This window comes from Chanodichthys erythropterus, chromosome 4 (genome assembly GCF_024489055.1).
Source record: "Chanodichthys erythropterus isolate Z2021 chromosome 4, ASM2448905v1, whole genome shotgun sequence".
In the NCBI taxonomy this organism is placed as follows: Eukaryota; Metazoa; Chordata; class Actinopteri; order Cypriniformes; family Xenocyprididae; genus Chanodichthys; species Chanodichthys erythropterus.
The window spans coordinates 5,000,321-5,010,293 of record NC_090224.1 but is presented as its reverse complement, the minus strand read 5'-3'; positions in this window follow the sequence as shown (position 1 = coordinate 5,010,293).

The window sequence follows — 9,973 nt, the reverse complement described above, 5'->3', positions numbered from 1 at the left end:
TGGCTGGTGAAATAGTTTCCTATTCTCACTAAATAAAGAATACGGCCTAGGCTTACCGTCCGTGTACGAGAGAAGCATAATTTGATATTTTTTGCAGTCTCCATGGACACAAATACCGCAGAGTCGGATATTTCCTCGTCGCATTGTCCTGACAGGCTTCATGGCATGTGTCCCAGGCAAAATGAAACCCCTAAAATACATCTCTGAGATTTGCATATGATTACGTCCGTGTGCTTGCAGCCATATGTTCTAGGTGCGTTAATTAGTTTATGAGAGAGAGACAGCGGGAGAGAATCACTACAAGGGAACCATTTGCTGTACAGGAAGCCATCCTGACATAAACATGCAGGTGTGGGATTTTATAAATGGAACTGAGACCCTTTTTCAGACTCTATCCCTGGACTGGTCAGTTGTGCTGACAGGGCTGTTGGCTGCTGGTCATTTCTCACATCCAGACTGTCACTGTAGGTCAGCTGAACTCTTGTGCTCAGTGTCTCATGCTTCCTTCACCCCCTGTAGTTGACTCCCTGCTGTCCTCTTTCATTTATCTGTTCTGATTTCACCTTTCCTCCTAAAAAAACCTTGACGTGACCGCATTTAGTATGCCATAACCACAACCAGCATCGTAGAAGGTTTTGCTTCTCTAGCCAGTGATTTTTGATATACTCATGGAATTTGTGAACACAACAGGGATTTTCACGCTGCCTCAACAAATGCAAACATTTTGTCGACGCATTGACCCAACAACTGCTGGTGTGTGTTGGTGTCTGTTAGGGCAGTGTGAACTAGCATTCTTTCCATACTACATACTTAATTCTGTGTTAATGTCTTTTTTTAACTCCTGGTTAAACCACATTTCAAATCATTTTAAAAAGAGGCTGGCACACTGATTGCTGTGTCAAATGGCATACAGCATGAATTGCCAACCGGAAATGACTGACGAAGTATAAACATTTTGAAGCAAGATCGAAATTGTATTCAGTGTCACATGATCCTTCAGAAATCATTGGAATACGCTGCTTTGGTGCTCAAGAAACATCCTTGTTGAATAAAAGTATTCATATCTTTAAAATAATAATTATATTAATCTTACTGATCACAATACGTTCTAATGTTTAGTGTCAGTAAGATTATGATTATTGTTATTATTATTATATAAAACCAGAATAGAACTATTGTGTAATTAACAGCCAAAATGGGGGCCAAAATTTTTTTGGTAAAAAAAAAAAAAAAAAAAAAAAAAAAAAAGGTTTCCAATGTTTAGTAACTTTTGATTGTGTAAACTCAAAAACAAAATTCCCCCCAAAAATAAAAATAAAATAAAACAAAATAATTGAAAAAAAAAACTAAACAAATAAAATAAAACAAATAAATAAAAAATCTAATCAAATCAAAGATAAAATAAATAAAACAAAAACAAAAAACAATGAATATAAATCAAATCAAAATCAAACAAAAAATAAATAAATAATAAAATCAAACAAATAAAATAAAACTAAATAATTGAAAAAAAAAACAAATAATATTAAACAATAAAAAAATAAAAAAATCAAATCAATTCAAACTAAATAATAAAAAAAAATAAAAATAATATAAAATAAAATAACAAAATAATATAATATAAAATAACAAAATCTAAATAAAACAAAAAAACAAACAAAACAAAAACAAAACAAAAAACAAAGCAAAACAAAAAAACATTTTTCTTTGGGCCCTTGCTCCCTATTGTCTGTGAATGTTCTGTGTGGTTATCATGAGTGATCATTTTCTATACACACATGGCTAATGAATGTAAAACATGAACTGCCTGTAATGGTACACTATACAAATATTACAGAAAAGTGGTGCACTGTGTTTTTAGATTAAATTTGCATTTACCAATCGTTGCATCACAGTGATGTATTTTATTGTGATGTTCATTAGTCCCTAAAGGCCTTTTACACATGCTTTTTGTGTGTGTGTGTGTGTCTTGCGTCACGAAATCAATGAGATGACTGAGAAGAAAAGATATTATAGCAGCCATTCTGCATGACATACAGTGCTTTAATTTTGCAGGCTTGTGTTTACACTGAGGGAACTCATTTCTCAGAGAGGAGCTCGAGAATAGCAATCAGTATGCTGTGGGGCATCTCACAATGCAATCGGCTGATCTCTGAGCTATTTCTGTATGTTGCCGCATGTAAAGATGACTATCATTTTGCGGGTAGACAGCCTTTGGTTTGGCATCTGTAGGTCATAGGAGATATTGTCAGAAATGTTTCCTCAAACATAACCAGAGCTAATTCCTTCATTTCAGAGGTCAATGCCGGAGGACGTCTCTGCGTCTCTGTTACCAAATTGTAATGTGGCAGTTGGAGTTTGAAATGGGATTTCTTTTGAATGATCCTATTTAAAGGAATAGTATACCCCAAAAATGAAAATCCCTGATTTACTCACCTTCATGTCATTCCAAACCTGTGAGTTTTTCCTTCCATGGAACACACAAGCTTTTAAGCTTCAAAGGGACATAAAAGCTAACAAAGGAATTCAGAAGACTTGGAATATAATGCATGAGTGCATTTGTGTCCTTTTTGATGCATTTATTGAACTATTTATTTATTTTTCTTTTGTGTTCCACAAAAGAAAACATGTTACAAAGGTTCGGAAAAAGGAAAGTAGTAAATCAAGACAGAATTTTAATTTTGGGGTGAACAAATTCTTCCTTTAACGAAAGATATAATAAGAAACAAAAAAGAGACACTAAAATTAATTTTCCTATATGGAAGTACAACAGTAGGTTTAAAAGATCAGCCATTAAGTGTTGTTTGATTGCAGCCAACGGGCAAAACACAGCACCATCCACCCTGCCAAGCAGCCACTCAGTGATGTGTAAAGAAAGAGAGGCTGTCATTTACAGTGCTGGAATTTCATTGGATGCACACAGTTTGTTCTGGATACTAATACTAATTGCATTTTAATGTGTCATTAAAATAAACCCATAAATCACCAAATAGCACAGTAATTGGGGTTTAGAGATTTACTGGTCTCAGTGGAGACGTAATCCTACTTTTCTGGACAGGAGTGCATGGAGGGGAGCAGGAGACTCTTGGCAAACATGAGGGAAGCAGACATTGTTTTTCTTATCCTTTTTTTCCTCTCTTCCCACAATTACCACTCTCAGTGCCACTTCAGTTCAGAGGAATTCCTCCGTAGACTGAAGCCCAGGCACTGCAGAGAGAGGCCGAGGTGTCAGAATGCAAAGTGGATATAAAAACGTTCTGGTTTCCCAGGTGAAAAAAAAAAGTACATTTTTATAATGTACTTAAAGTGCTCTATTTTCGTGCACTAATTTTGTACTTAATATACTAAAAATTGTTCTTTAGTACTACTTAAGATAATCTTAAGAACATCTAAGTGTACTCAAGTGTGTTATTTTGAGACACCATGAACTTAAATGTGCTTTTAATTAGGGCTGGACGATTAATCGAAAAGTAATCGAAACCGAAATTCAGAACCTCTAACCGACGTAATTTTCCCATGTCGGTTATTTCGGTTTTTTAATACTGTTAATACTTCCGACTTAAAAACATAGTACAGCGTATGTAGCCACATGACTCCGTCCGTCCAGTCAGTGGCAAAAAAGCAAAACACGGAGGTTTAACCGGCCAGTTCAACACATAGTGATGGCGAGCGAGCGGTGAGACTTGCGTATTCACTAAACTTTGTCAGTTGTATGTTTTATGTTTTGGACATTCAAGCGATTAGACGATCGGATGTGTATTATTATATTGAGCTAACGCGCTCGCACAGCTGCTTTGTGGCACGAACACTCATACAAACAGTAGCTGCACAATGCGTGAAGATCGCGCGCACTGAGAGGAACACAGAAACTAGTTGTCAGCACTGTCCAGTGATTTATGACAACAGTAGCTTAGAAACTAGAAAGTTATTATAGCATATGTTTTTCTACTTTTGAAGGAACTATTTACAACGAGCAGAAATCTGTAAGAAATGTTACAAACCATAGATAAAATAACTGCTGAAAGTGAGCTGTGTCAGATCGCTCTTTCAATAGGAAAAAATATCCCACCTTTAATAGCCATATTTACATTACAAACCTTGCAAAAAAAAAAGAAAAAAAATAATCGTTCATTAATCGTAATCGAGGTAAAATGTTCAATTAATTAAGGTTTTGATTTTAGGCCATAGTCGTCCAGCCCTATTTTTAATATACTATTTATGTATTTAAAAAAATGTATTTAGATGCTACTTATAGTACATTTGAACCTATAGTGTACTACAAGTAGCATCTAAATACATTTTTTGTTCTTAAGATTATTTTAAGTAGTACTAAAGAAGACTTTTTAGTATATTAAGTACAAAGTTAGTGCACAAAAATAGAGCACTTTAAGTACATTATTGAAATGTATTTCAATAACGAAATACATTATTGAAATGAAATACATATATTATTTTTTTCACCTGGGTTGAGACATAAAATAAGCAATAAGAATTTAATTTAAATGGATAGTTCATCCCAAGATGAAAATTGTGTCATCATTTACGTCATTTTCAAACCTGTATGACTTGCATTCTTCTTTGGAACACATTTTGAAAAACATTTTTTGTCCCTTTTGAGTAATATCTCAAAATGATTGAAATGTACAAAGTTTGAACCCAATGTCTGAATGGCAAAACACCTTGACTCAGCCAATCATCAGAATACTCTGCAGAAAATCTGGCTTATCTTGGTGTGGACACAACTCATACAGTTTGAGATTTTGGTAGCATTAGAGTATGTTCCTGGGCTCAGACTCAGGCTGTGGGTGAATGGCTTGGAATACCGATGTCTATTAAATATTCCATGCATTTCTATAGGGCAGATGAGTGTGAAAGAGAATCATGGTTTTATGGACACACAGTGTAAGACAGCTGGATGAGGAATGCACAACACTGCCCTGCTTGGGAGAAGCTGCCTTAATTACAACACCCTGTGAGCCTCAAATTAAAGACATTCCAATCTGATTACAACAACAACAGAAATATCAGCTAAGGAAATATTTTATTCAAAATCTATGCATATATTTTTTCAGATTAAAAATAGATGGTTTTCTTACAGGTTCATAATATTCAGATACACTTTGAGCAACAGCAGTACATCATAAAGGGTTCCAGAGGTAAAGATAAGTGGAACATAATGAGACAAATTCACTGGCCAGCCAGTTTTGTGCAGCAGAAATAACTGCATCTTAGTCTCAGGACCTGAAGTGGGACACTCACATAAACTCTATTGTGAAAAAGGCCCAGCAAAGGTTGTGTTTCCTTCACCAGCTGAGAAACATGCCACAAGAGCTTCTGAAACAGCCATCATCGAGTCTGTCCTGTGTTCATCTATAACTGTCTGGTTTAGTTCAGCTACCAAATCAGACATCAGGAGACTACAATGGACAGTCAGGACAGCTGAGAAGATTATTGGCTCCCCCCTCCCCAACCTCCAAGATCTTTACCCCTCCAGAGCGAGAAAAAGGGCTAAGAAAATTACTTTGGACCCCACACACCCAGCCCACCTTCTCTTTGAACTTTTGGCGGCACTACAGAGCACCGACCACCAGAACAGCCAGCCACAAGAACAGGTTTTTTTTTCAACAATTCAACAATTAAAAACTCCAATAATATACACTGTCTACAATAACTGTACATTTGTAAATAACATCTAAAAAATTGACATTTAAATTAAATGACAAACTGCATGATTGTAAATAACATCTGTACATTCATTACATTTTTTTCCCCTATTGTTTACTACTGTATTATATTGGATTATTTAAATGTTTGTTTCCTTAAATAATTGTTATATTTCATCTCTACTGTGTTATTCCTATGTATGTCTGCACTATATCTGTACTTTCTACTGCACTGGAAGCTCCAGTCGCCAAGACAAATTCCCTGTCTGTGTAAACATACTTGGCAATAAAGCTCTTTCTGATTCTGATTCTGAATTGAACTAGACACTATCTACACTGAAATTATGCTGTATCATTTTTTTTTCAGAGCAACTATTTTCCATTTAAAGGTGACCTCTTTTCACAATATGTCATATAAGTCTCTGGTGCCCGCAGAATGTGTCTGTGAAGTTTAATCTCAAAATACCCCACAGATCATTTATTATAGCTTGTCAAATTTGACCCTATTTGGGTGTGTTTTTGTGTGTGTTCCTTTAAATGCAAATGAGCTGCTGCTCCCTGCCCACTTCCCAAAAGAGGGTGGAGCTTTAACAGCTCACACTTCGGTTGCGCAACAACAACAAAGCTGGAGAATCTTACGCAGCCAAAATGACGATTGTCAGTAACGGTGTTCAGCCTTACATTGTTCAAACCGGAATCGGACACTGATGGAGAGACTCAGGAAGAAGTTACAACTTTTAGAATGCAACTGAACATTTCTAAACAGTTAGTAGATAAATTTATGTAGTTGCTGTGGAGTTGATTCAACTCAAAATGATTGCTATCAAATGCTGTGAATGGTCTAATATTTTTTCCCCCCAAAAAAAAAAAAAAAAAAAAAAAAAAAAAAAAAATCGCTGCACAGAAACGCTCCTTTTTTAGCAATCGAGCTTGTTAGGGTCAACTTGCAGGCTATCCAAGCTAATAATATTCTAAATTGTGTTCTGTGCTCGTCTTTGCAGCCAACGTCAGAACAGGTACACGTTTTCACTTTCACTCTGTGTTTGTGTGTGTGCGTATACTTGGATGGGTGAAATGCAGAGCACAAATTCCAAGTATGAGACATCACACTTGTCCACATGTCACTTAAAATGTCCCACTTTATACTAGGTGGCCTTAACTACTATGCACTTACATCAGAAAATAAGTACAATGTACTTATTGTGTTGATTTTGTATTACAAAACACTTTTGCTGATATTGAGGTGGATATGGGTAAGGTTAGGGACAGGTTTGGTGGTATGGGTAGGTTTAAGGGTGGGTTAAGGTGTAAGGGATGGGTCAACAGTGTAATTATAAATGCAATTACAGATATTATTACAGATGTAATTACATGCAGGTATTTTTTTTAAATATTAGTACTATGTAAAAACATGCATAGTTAAATAACAAGAGTTCAGTACATGGAAATGACATACAGTGAGTCTCAAACACCATTGTTTCCTCCTTCTTATATAAATCTAATTTTTTCAAAAGACCTCCGAAGAACAGGCGAATCTTAACATAACACCGACTGTTACGTAACAGTCGGGATCATTAATATGTACGCCCCCAATATTTGCATATGTCAGCTCATGTTCAAGGCATTAGACAAGGGCAGGACGTCTGGATGTGCACAGCTGAATCATCAGACTAGGTAAGCAAGCAAGAACAATAGCGAAAAATGGCAGATGGAGCAATAATAACTGACATGATCCATGATATTTTTAGTGATATTTGTAAATTGTCTTTCTAAAAAAAAAAAAAGACATCAGCAATTTAGATTTTTATTTGTTAAAGGCATTAATTTATTTGTTAATTAATTCATAGACTTTTTATATCAAACATTTATTGACATCAGCTATGACAATACATTATAATTATCAGTTTATCGTTTCTGCCATAATTTTGATATTTGCTGCATCCATGTTTATGGTGATATATAATGTTCTGTTATATATGCAGTAAATAATCCTGTATTTTGACACAACATTAAATATCCCTAGCATTTCCAGAATACAGTATGTTTTAACTCTATAACTGTTATTTAGCAAAATCCTAACTAATATAAATCAGTGTCACTGCATTTGAACCAATAAATGTGGCTCTGGAACATTTCAAAAGTTTTTTATTCGATCAGTTATTGCAGTTTTTCCCATACATCCCATTAACCGGCATCAGAGAAGCATATATTTGTGATTCAGCTAATGCAAATCATTATGATAAATCAATAGTGCATTAGAGCAAAAGTTCAGCGTACTCATATAAGTAGGAGTTTGGTCTCCAAGCTCTAGACTGGGCTAAAATCAATAAACATATGAGTTTTGGAATGGGATTGGGGATATATATAGGTGTCATTTTTCCATTCTCTCCTTGAGCGATGTCAAATTCACCAATAACCCAAAATCAGCAACACTGGATAGATGGGAAAGGAAGAGAGAGAGATTTCACTTTAAACTTCTCATCATTTGTATAAGTGTCCCACAGCTATACATCTTTGTCAAAATGTTTTATCCATCAGGTGCACTCTAGTCCAAAGACAGCCTCCGTCCCCTCTGGGAGATTTCACTGTGACTTTTCTCTCTCCATCCTGTCCTCCATTTAGTAGAGAAATGGAGGGAGGTGGGTTGAAAGGCATCACAGCTCTAATAGGTGCACCGTGACAATAAAAGCACATTAACCTGCTAGCATGAGCTCCCTGCTCATTACAGCTGCGGAGCTTAGCGTGTCAGGGTCAGCGTGGCCGCCGAGCTCAGCACCAGGACTGCTGCTGTCGGCCGCTGGAGATGGAAGTCTGGCTGAGGCATTTGAATAAAGATGTCAAGCACACTGACGGATTCCAAGCCCATTTCAAATTAGCCATATCCAAGAATATTAAAATAAAAAAAATCCACTGCTGCCCACTTCAAAACCACCTCCTTTGCTAAAGCTGTCAACAAAAGAGAGGATAATAGCTGACCATAGACAAGACCCAGAGACCCTGCTCCCAGCATGCAGCTCTCCTCACAAAGGCCTTTTCAGACTCACATCTAGAGACTTAGACACTGTGACCTAAAAGGGACTGCTGGGAAATTAAACTCAGGCAAGGGTAACAATGCCGCAGAAGATTCCGGACCCGTACGAGGAGCCAAACCGAGAGCTTTATTGTCCACACCTAAACTTTTGTCCGGCAGTGCTGCACTGATTCCTTGGAAATTTTGGAATGTCCTCAATTATGATCTTCCCCACCGCAGGGGTGACTCCGCCTCCCTCTCACCTCGCTCTAATCTCCAGCTACGCCTACGGAGCTGACCAATGAGAGAGGGCGTTCCGCAGCCCCCACACCCAGGCAGAAGTGAGCTAATTAGCCCAGGATTTCTCTGATCCCCAAAGTTCCTCACATCTCTCCTAGAGAATCGGCCCTTTGTCAAAGGCACACTCGCCCTGCCTGCAGGAGACATAATTACACAGCCTTGTTTTTCCCTGTGGAGACCCCCACTCTACAATAGATTTTAGAGGGAGGGGGTTCGTTTTAAAGACATGCCCCTGTGTAATCCTTGAGATGACTTCATTTGATTATTTCTCGGACGTTATTCAATCACAATTTAGCTCGGCTCAGAAGCTCAAAATGGAGCACCTGGGCATTTTTCAAGTGCCAAGAAAGCCAGATAACAGTTATTTGCATGCAAGAATGAAAGGAATTGAGCAAACAACTTAAGATAAACGATTCAACTTGAGCTTGGCTATTAAGGATATAATTAATATCCTCTGTAGCTATAAAAATAAATAAATAAATAAAATAATTGCCTGATATGCCTATTAATTATAACACTTACAATATACACTTAAGTGTCAGGGTTCTGTCACTTCAGTCTTGTTTATTTCTTGGTTTTGTGACAGAGCTCTGACACTCCCGTTCTTGTCGTGTTTTTGTGTGAGCGTACAGTCTCGAGTGTTCTCGGGGCTGTGCGCTCTCTTGTCTGCGTGCCTTGTTTCATGTTGGGAGCGTGGCGTTCGGATCCCGGCACTCGTGTCTAGTTTGGTTTCGGTTTCGTGTCGGGATTCGGACACTTGCGCTCCCAGTCCTGTCTTTATTGTGAGCGCACGGTTTGTGTGTACTTTCACTTGCCGTGCGCTCTTGTCTCATGTTTTGTGTAGCACGCGGTGATTTCCACCTGCCGCGTGCTTTCATGTTGTTTTTGTCTTGTGTTGTGCAGCACGCAGTCTGTGTTTCACGGGCTGCGTGCTCTCATGTTGTCTTGTTTTGTGTGAACACGTGGCTTATGAGTTTTCATAGTCACGTGTTCATGTCTC